The sequence below is a fragment of the Hyla sarda genome, chromosome 6, assembly GCF_029499605.1.
Source record: "Hyla sarda isolate aHylSar1 chromosome 6, aHylSar1.hap1, whole genome shotgun sequence".
NCBI lineage: Eukaryota > Metazoa > Chordata > Amphibia > Anura > Hylidae > Hyla > Hyla sarda.
This window is the reverse complement of record NC_079194.1, coordinates 237,291,491-237,302,015: the sequence shown is the minus strand read 5'-3', so window position 1 is coordinate 237,302,015 and position 10,525 is coordinate 237,291,491. Positions and strand designations below refer to the sequence as shown.

Below are 10,525 nucleotides of genomic sequence, written 5' to 3'. Positions count from 1 at the left end.
GGAACCTGATGGCCACACACACCTCCCCTAGACCGCCAGGAAGGACACCTAGAAGGGCTACCAAATCCTGACAAATCCTATGGACAAAAACACGCAAAAAGTGACACAGTGAACAAAAAGAAAGAAATAAATGAATGTGTGCAGGTTTACTGCCCGGACATTCAGTCTGATCTATAAAAATGTCTCTGATCCTAGCCAGAAGGCCATGAAATCAAGAGATGAGTGCCACAAGGTGTAGAGATATGGGGCAAGTGCTTCCACTCAGTGAGACCATCCTCTCAGTGAGTTTCGGCACCTCGGGGTTCACCACTCCCAGAGGCACAAAAGTACCTCGGCTCTAGACCCTCTCAGCCTCATGGCGAGACCCGAAGGAAGCAGGTCATATCAGGGCAGCTGTTGAGCTGATTCAATCGAAAACCAGCCCCGGAATGCCCCGGTACACTTGCCCCCTCCATGCAGCACCCGTCCACACCAGTCATACATCGATGGTGTCTGATCCACCGATAAAACTGATAAGAACAGATACTACACTTGATCTTAGCCAAAAGGCCGAGAAGCGAAAAGTAGTGCTCCATCTTGAGTTAAAAATCAGGTCAGTTTTTACAGAACAGAGCTGTGTAGGATTATCTGGCCTTCCCTCCTCTTCCTAGGAAAGTTGCGGGAGTATATTAATTCCCTGCGGCTGCCTTGCAGTGTGGCAATACTAATGCCAAAATACTTAAAGAATGGGTTTAATACAAATAAAATTTTGCTTGGACAGTATTTTCCAAACAGTGTGTCTCCAGCTGTTGCAAAACTACAATCAACAATCTCAAGGTTGCAAGTCCATCTCCAGAGATCTAGATTTGCCTTTGTCCACAGTGCGCAATATTATCAAGAAGTTTGCAGCCCCATGGCACTGTAGCTATTCTCCCTGGGCATGGATGGAAGAGAAAAATTGATGAAAGGTGTCAACGCTGGATAGTCCAGATGGTGGATAATCAGCCCCAAACAAGTTCCAAAGATATTCAAGCTGTCCTGCAGGCTCAGGGAGCATCAGTGTCAGCGCAAACTATCTGTCAACATTTAAATTAAATGAAACCCTATGGCAGGAGACCCAGGAGGACCCCACTGCTGACACAGAGACATAAAAAAAAGCAAGACTACATTTTGCCAAAATGAACTTGAGTAAGCCAAAATCCTTTTGGGAAAACATCTTGTGGACAGATGAGACCAAGATAGAGCTTTTTGGTGAAGCACATTATTCTACTGTTTGCTGAAAAGGGAATGAGGCCTACAAAGAAAAGAACACAGTATGTACAGTGAAATATGGTGGAGGTTCAATGATGTTTTGGGGTTGTTTTGCTGCCTCAGGCACCATGAAATCTGAGGATTACCATTGGTTTTGGGTCGCACTGTACAGCTCAGTGTCAGAAAGCTGGGTTTGCATCCGAGATCTTGGGTCTTCCAGCAGGACAATGACCCCAAACATATGTCATATAGCACCCAGAAATGGATGGCAACAAAGCGCTGGAAAGTTCTGAAGTGGCCAGCAATGAGTACAGATCTAAATCCCATTGAACACTTGTGGAGAGATCTTAAAATTGCTGTTGGGAAAAGGCGCCTTCCAATAAGGGAGACCTGGAGCAGTTTGCAAAGGAAGAGTGGTCCAACATTCCGGCTAAGAGGTGTAAGAAGTTTATTGATGGTTATAGGAAGCGACTGATTTCAGTTATTGTTTCCAAAGGGGGTGCAACCAAATATTAAGTTAAGGGTGCCAATAATTTTGTCCAGCCCATTTTTGGAGTTTGGTGGGACATTCTGTCCAATTTGCCATTTTTTACTCCCTTTTTTGGTTTAGTTCTAATACCCACAAAGGGAATAAACATGTGTATAGCAAAACATGTATTACTGCAATCCTTTTCTGTGAGAAATACTAAATTTTCTTGAAAAATTTCAGGTGTGTCAACATTTACAGCCATTTTTATTTTGTGTTAGTGTAGTGTAGTGTAGTGTTTTTAGGGTACATTCACATAGGCGGGGGTTTACAGTGAGTTTCCCACTGGGAGTTTGAGCTGCAAACTTGCAGCGAGACACTCCCTGTAAACCCCCACCCGTGTGAATGTACCCTGTACATTCACATGGGGGGGGTGCAAACCTCCAGCTGTTGCAAAACTACAACTCCCAGCATGCCCTTTGGCTGTCTGAGCATGCTTAGGGTTGTAGTTATGCAACAGCTGGAGGCACAATGGTTGCAAAACACTGAGAGTTTGTTCCTTAACTCAGCGTTTCTCAACCAGTGTGCCTCCAGCTGTTGCAAAACTACAACTCCCAGCATGTATGGTCTATCAGTGCATGCTGGGAGTTTTAGTTAGCAGCAGCTGGAAGCACACTGGTTGCGAAACACTGAATTAGGTAACAAACTCTCAGTGTTTCGCAACCAGTGTGCTATCAGCTGTTGCAAAAACTACAACTCTCAGCATGCAGTGACAGTTGAAGGGCATGCTGGGACTTGTAGTTATGCAACAGCTGGAGGCACACTGGTTGCAAAACACAGAGTTTGTTACTTAACTCAGTGTTTCCCAGCAAGTGTGCCTCCAGTTGTTGCAAAACTCCCAGCATGCCAAGACAGCCGAAGGACATGTTGGGAGTTGTAGTTGTAGTTATGCAACAACTGGAAAAGAACATTTTGGAGACCACTGTGTAGTAGTGTCCAAACTGTAGCCCTCCAGATCTTGCAAAACTTCAATTCCAAGCATGCCCAGACTGTCCAGCCATACTGGGAGTTGTAGTTGTGCAACAACTGGAAGGGCTACAGTTTGGACACCACTACACAGTGGTCTCCAAACTGTGGCCCTCCAGATGTTGCAAAACTACAACTCCCAGCATGCCCAGACAGCCTTAGGATGTCTGGGCATTCTGGGAGTTGTAGTTTGGAAACTCCTAGAAGGCAGCAGTGAAGATCACTTACCACTGATCTTCACTGCTGCCTCCACCGCTGCCTCCTTTCCACCGCCAGTCCCGCCGCGATTGCCAGTCCCTAGCCGTCCCTTGTTGCAGTCAGGTACTCCGGCACCCGCCTCCATCTTCCCCCCGCTCTGCTCTGACATCCAGGGGATGTCCTGTATTAGCCGCGGGTTCCGGCCGTTGATGGCCGCCGGGACCGACCCGATATGACGTGGGGTCACCGCGTGACCCCGCGGCATATCGCGGGAGCCGGCAGAGGACGTAAATATATGTCCTTCCTCGTTAAGCAGTTAACTTTATGGCACCAGTTGGTTAAAAAAAAAAAAGTTTTCCACCGGAGTACCCCTTTAAAGAGGGCCTGTTGCCGAACCTCATTGTCATTAAAGGAGTGCTATTATGAAATATTTTTTTCATCCTATTGTGTCCGGGCTGCAAAAAACAAAACAAACATTAACTCACTTTCCTCTGTTTCCCCATTGCGACGCTACAGCTGTTGCTGTTGCTACAGCTGTTGTTATTGGTTCTTATGCATTCTTATTCATTCTTGATATATAGTGTCTTACCTGTCCAACCCCTGCATTCCTGTTCTAGTCTCGCTGTTATATATTTTTAGTTATCCTGTCTAGTTCATATTATCATTCTTGCCCTTTATCTGGATTTGGTTGTTAGGCTGTTGTCTGTTTGCTATATACCTGCTGCTATTATTCTCTAAAGTCTGGTTACTACTCTGCATTCCTGTCGTTTCTTACATAGTAACATAGTTAATAAGGTTGAAAAAAGACCAGAGTCCATCAAGTTCAACCTATAACCCTAATGAGTCCCTGCTGAGTTGATCCCGGGGAAGGCAAAAAATCCTCATACTAGAGGTAAAAATTCCTTCCCGACTCCAAATATGTCATCAGAATAAATCCCTGGATCAACGTTCTGTCCCTATAAATCTAATATACATAACCAGCAATGTTCTTACTCTCCAAAAATGTATCCAGACTAGTGTTGCTCGCGAATATTCGCAATTCGAATATTATTCGCGAATATCGCATATTCGCGAATTCGCGAATTTCGCGAATATAGCGCTATATATTCGTAATTACGAATATTCGTTTTTTTTTGTTTTTTTTTCTTCACAGTACACATCACAGTGATCACCCCTCTCTGCTTCCAGCTTGTGTGGTGTAAAGAAGGCTGTAATACTACTGTGTGAGACTGGCGTGCGAAAAATCGCATATGCGAAAATTAGCATATGCTAATATTCGCATATGCGAATTTTCTCGTGCATTAATTTTGTATATACGAATTTTCGCATATGCTAATTTTCGCACACGCGAATTTTCGCGTATGCGAATTTTCGCGTATGCGAAAATAAAACGAGGATATAACGAATATGCGAATATTCGCGAATATATGACGAATATTCGTCCATATATTCGCGAATATTCGCGAATTCGAATATGGCCTATGCCGCTCAACACTAATCCAGACCCCTTTTGAATTCTTTTACAGGTTTCCCCATGACCACATCTTTCTTGTACACTGGTGCCCAGTACTGTACACAGTATTCTATATGTGGTCTGACTAGTGATTTGTATAGTGGTAGAATTATTTCCTTGTCATGGGCATCTTTGCCCCTATTGATGCACCCCATGATTTCATTTGCCTTGGCAGCAGCTGCCGGACACTGGTCACTACAGCTAAATTTACTATTAACTAAGACTACAAAGTCCTTTTCCATATCAGTCGTCCAAGTGTTCTCCCATTTAATACATAAACCCTGCTGGGATTTTTCCTCCCAATGTGCATTACCTTACATTTATCAGTGTTGAACCTACATAGTTACATAGTTAGTTACATAGTTAGTACGGTTGAAAAAAGACATACGTCCATCAAGTTCAACCAGGGGATTGAAGGGTAGGGGTGTGGCGCGATATTGGGGACGGGATGGGATTTTATATTTCTTCATAAGCAATGATGTTATTTTGTTCCAGGAATGTATCTAATTCTGTTTTAAAGCTGTTAATTTTTCCTGCTGTGACCAGTTCCTGAGGTAGACTGTTCCATAACTTCACAGTTCTCATGGTAAAGAGGGCGTGTCGCCCCTTGAGACTAAACTTTTTCTTCTCCAGACGGAGGGAGTGCCCCCTCGTCCTTTGGGGGGGGGGGGGTTAATCTGGAACAGTTTTTCTCCATATTTTTTTGTATGGGCCATTAATATACTTATATACATTTATCATATCCCCCCTTAAACGTCTCTTCTCAAGACTAAACAATTGTAACTCCTTTAATCGCTCCTCATAGCTAAGATGTTCCATGCCCCATATTAGTTTAGTTGCGCGTCTCTGCACCCTTTCCAGCTCCACAGTGTCCCTTTTATGGACTATTGCCCAAAACTGAACAGCATATTCCAGGTGAGGCCGTACCAATGCTTTATAAAGGGGGAGTATTATGTCCCTGTCCCTCGAGTCCATGCCTCTTTTTATACATGACAATATCCTGCTGGCTTTGGACGCAGCAGCCTGACATTGCATGCTATTCTGTAGTCTGTGATCTACAAGTACACCCAGATCCTTCTCTACCAGTGACTCTGCCAGTTTAATCCCCCCTAAGACATACGACGCATGCAGGTCATTAGTACCCAGATGCATAACTTTACATTTATCCACATTGAACCTCATTTGCCAAGTGGATGCCCAGACACTTAGTCTATCCAAGTCATCTTGTAACTTATGTACATCCTCTATAGACTGTACTGTGCTACAAAGCTTGGTGTCATCTGCAAAGATAGAAACAGAGCTGTTAATGCCATCCTCTATATCATTGATAAATAAATTAAACAACAGCGGGCCCAGTACAGAACCTTGGGGTACACCACCAATAACCGGGGACCAATCAGAGTACGAATCATTGACCATCACTCTCTGAGTACGATCCATGAGCCAGTGTTCAATCCAGTTACAAACTAAAGTTTCCAAACCCAAAGACTAGATATGAGCGAACTTACAGTAAATTTGATTCGTCACGAACTTCTCAGCTCGGCGGTTGCTGACTTTTCCTGCATAAATTAGTTCAGCTTTCCTGTGCTCCGGTGGGCTGGAAAAGGTGGATACAGTCCTAGGAAAGAGTCTCCTAGGACTGTATCCACCTTTTCCAGCCCACTGGAGCACCGGAAAGCTGAACTAATTAATGCAGGAAAAGTCAGCGACTGTCGAGCTGAGAAGTTCGTGACGAATCGAATTTACTGTAAGTTCGCTCATCTCTACCAAAGACCTTAACTTGCCTGTCAGACGTCTATGAGGGACAGTATCAAACGCTTTAGCAAAATCCAGAAACATTATATCCACAGCCATTCCTCTGTCAAGGCTTCTACTCACCTCTTCATAAAAGCAAATTAGATTGGTTTGACAACTTCTATCCTTAGTAAACCCATGCTGGCTATCACTTAAAATACAATTATCCCCTATGTATTCCTGTATGTAATCCCTTATAATCCCTTATAAACCTCATCTGCCACTTCCCAGCCCAAACCTCCAACCTATCCAGATCCATTTGTAACAGTGCACTGTCCTCTATAGTGTTTACCGCTTTACAGAGTTTAGTATCATCTGTAAAGATTGCTACTATACTATTCAACCCCTCTACAAGGTCAATAATGAATATATTAAATAGAACCGGACCCAAGACGGACCCCTGTGGTACCCCATTAGTAACAGTCACCCAATCAGAATAAGTACCATTAATAATCATTCTGTTTCCTATCACTGAGCCAGTTACTTACCCACTTACACACATTCTCCCCCAGCCCCATCCTTCTCAATTTATGCACCAATCTTTTATGTGGCAAACAAAAGAAGTTGTCCAGCGAGGAATTAGTACCAAAAATCTTCTTTATTGTATAAAAGCCGGCAAACAGGAATAAAGTAACGCGTTTCAGGTGTCCATAGGCACCCTTAGTCGTACATATTAAAACTGAGTGAATTACACACATATATATATATATATATATATGCATGGGGAGATGTGGAGTCAGCCCTCCCCAGGTGAAATCCCCATGTAAAATCCTTTTGATCATGCTGCACTGCCAATAGCAACATCAAATGTGCTCGAAAGACAGGGCAGCAGAATATATGTGCAAAATAGCAAAGTGATACATACTTATCCACACTGCTACGAAAAAACAAAATTAAATATATGTAGAAATATGTATGAAAAAATATATGAAAACGTATATATATATAATATCTCTCAATAGGGCGATGAATATTAAATATTACAAATAGTATAAACTCAAGTACATATATAAACATACATACATGTATGTGCGGGTAAAGTAGTACACATTGCTGTTTAAAATCACAGAACTTGTAGTAGAACACGTGAAAAAATCCTTAGTCTGTGTAAAATAGAGCAAACATATGCACAAAGTATAAATAAACACAATGCAAAAGAGGAAGAAAAGAAAGTAAAAATTGAAAAATAAAAAACACATACGTGCATATAAACACATATACATCCTCTATTCCCCAATTCTTTTAGCACAGATCAAAACTAAATCCATTGACTATTGAAGATATTATTGGATATAAAATGTATGATGGTGAATAGATAGAAACTAAAAATGTATGTACATACAATAAAGAAGATTTTTAGCACTAATTCCTCGCTGGACAACTTCCTTTGTTTACTACATTGCATTGTGTGCCTGCCACGGCACGGTCCGAGCGAGGGGCGACTGTATGGTGAGCTGGATTTGGTCTACTATTTCCCAATCTTTTATGTGGCACCATATCAAATGCTTTGGAAAAATCCAGATATACGACATCCAGCGATTGCCCCTGGTCCAGTCTGGAGCTCACCTCCTCATAAAAGCTGATCAGGTTAGTTTGACAGGACCGATCCCTCATAAAGCCATGCTGATATGGAGTAATACATTTATTTTTATCAAGATATTCCAAAATTGTATCTCTTGAATGTTATACAGGTGAATACAGTGGAGAAGAATTTAAAGGGGTACTCCGGTGAAAACTTTTTTTCTTTTAAATCAACTGGTGGCAGAAAGTTAAACATATTTGTAAATTACTTGTATTAAAAAATCTTAATCCTTCCAGTACTTATTAGCTGCTGAATGCTACAGAGGAAATGCCTTTCTTTTTGGAACACTGATGAGATCATGAGCACAGTGCTCTCTGCTGACATCTCTGTCCATTTTAGCAACCATGCATAGCAGATGTATGCTAAGGGAAGCATGGTGGCTCAATGGTTAGCAATGCTGCCTTGCAGTGCGGGGGCTTGGGTTCAAATCCCAATAAGGGCAACAATAAATAAAGACTTATTATTATTATAATAACGTCAGCAAAGAGAACTGTGCTCGTGATGTCATCAGAGAGCATTCCAAAAAGAAAAGAATTTCCTCTGTAGTATTCAGCAGCTAATAAGTACAGGAAGGATTAAGATTTTTTAATAGAAGTAATTTACAAATATGTTTAACTTTCTGCCACCAGTTGATTTAAAAGAAAAAAGGTTTTCACCGGAGTACCCCTTTAACCTGTTGGGGACGAAGGGCGTATGCATACACCCTTGCGTCCTGGTACTTGCGTCCTGGTACGAAGGGCGTATCCATACGCCCGTGGGAAATTTGGTCCCCGCCGCGCGCCGGGCGGGGACCGGGCCGGGGTGACTGCTGATATCTATCAGCAGGCACCCCGTGCAAATGCCCAGGGGGGTCATTAGACCCCCCCCATGTCGGCGATCGGCGCAAATCGCAAGTGAATTCACACTTGCGATTTGCGCCGATTCCGGGTCATTACGGGTCTATGGTGACCCGGTGACCCGGAATAGAAGGGGGATCGGCGGGCGGCGACGGAGATCTGTGGCGGCGTGCGGCAGAAGAGGACGGCTCCCGGATGCGACGGAAGCCGGTGAGTAGTTGCATAGCAACATCTAGAGGGCTACAGTCTGAGACCACTATAGTGGTCTCTAGACTGTAGCCCTCCAGATGTTGCAAAACTACAACTCCCAGCATGCCCAGACAGCTGTTTGCTGTGTGGGCATGCTGGAATTTGTAGTTTTGCAACAGCTGGAGGTCTGCAGTTTAGAGACCACTGCACAGTGGTCTCTATACTGCCCTCTAGATCTTGCAAAACTACAACTCCTAGCATGCCCACACAGCTGTTTGCTGTCTGGGCATGCTGGGAGTTGTAGTTTTGCAACATCTGGAGGTCCACAGTTTGGAGAGCACTGTTCAGTGGTTTCTAAATTGTAGCACTCCAGATGTTGCAAAACTACAAATTCCAGCATGCCCACACAGAAAACAGCTGTCTCGGCATGCTGGGAGTTGTAGTTGCGTACCTCCAGCTGTTGCATAACTACATCTCCCAGCATGCCCTTCTGTGATCAGTCATGCTGGGAATTGTAGTTTTGCAACAGCTGGAGGCACACTGGTTGGAAAATACTGAGTTAGGTAACAGAACCTAACTCAGTATTTTCCATCCAGTGTGCCTCCAGCTGTTTCAAAACTACAACTCCCAGCATGTAATGACAGACCATGCATGCTGGGAGTTGTAGTTTTGCAACAGCTGGAGGCTCACTGGTTGGAAAATACTGAGTTAGGTAACAGAACCTAACTGAAGGTTTTCCAACCAGTGTGCCTCCAGCTGTTTCAAAACTACAACTCCCAGCATGTACTGACAGACCGTGCATGCTGGGAGTTGTAGTTTTGCAACAGCTGGAGGTTCACTGGTTGGAAAATACTGAGTTAGGTAACAGAACCTAATTGAAGGTTTTCCAACCAGTGTGCCTCCAGCTGTTGCAAAACTACAACTCCCAGCATGTATTGACAGACCGTGCATGCTGGGAGTTGTAGTTTTGAAACAGCTGGAGGTTCCCCCCCCCCCCCCCCCATGAGAACGTACAGGGTACATTCACACGGGCGTGTTTACAGCAAGTTTCCTGCTTCAAGTATGAGCTGCGGCAAATTTTTGCCGCAGCGCAAATTCCTAGCGAGAAACTCACCGTAACCCGCCAGTGTGAATGTACCCTAAAAACACTACACTACACTACACTAACACATAATAAAGAGTAAAACACTACATAAACACCCCCTTACACTGTCCCCCCCCCAATAAAAATAAAAAACGTATTGTACAGCAGTGTTTCCAAAACGGAGCCTCCAGCTGTTGCAAAACAACAACTCCCAGCATTTCCGGACAGACACTGACTGTCCAGGCATGCTGGGAGTTTAGCAACAGCTGGAGGCACCCTGTTTGGGAATCACTGGCGTAGAATACCCCTATGTCCACCCCTATGCAATCCCTAATTTAGTCCTCAAATGCGCATGGTGCTCTCTCCCTTTGGAGCCCTGTCGTATTTCAAGGAAACAGTTTAGGGCCACATATGGGGTATCGCCGTACTCGGGAGAAATTGCACTACTAATTTTGGGGGGCTTGTTCTCCTTTTACCCCTTATGAAAAGGAAAAGTTGGGGTCTACACCAGCCTGTTAGTGTAAAAAAAAAGGTGTTGGTGTTGCCCTTTACTTTTTATTTTCACAAGACGTAAAAGCAAAAAAAAGACCCCCAATATTTGTAACGC

General features: G+C 43.7%; 1 pseudogene; it reads right to left on the bottom strand.

Moving 5' to 3' along the window:
- Positions 1 to 453: 453 nt before the first annotated feature.
- On the bottom strand, positions 454 to 561 carry LOC130277852 (U2 spliceosomal RNA; annotated as a pseudogene).
- Between the last annotated feature and the right edge of the window lie 9,964 nt (positions 562 to 10,525).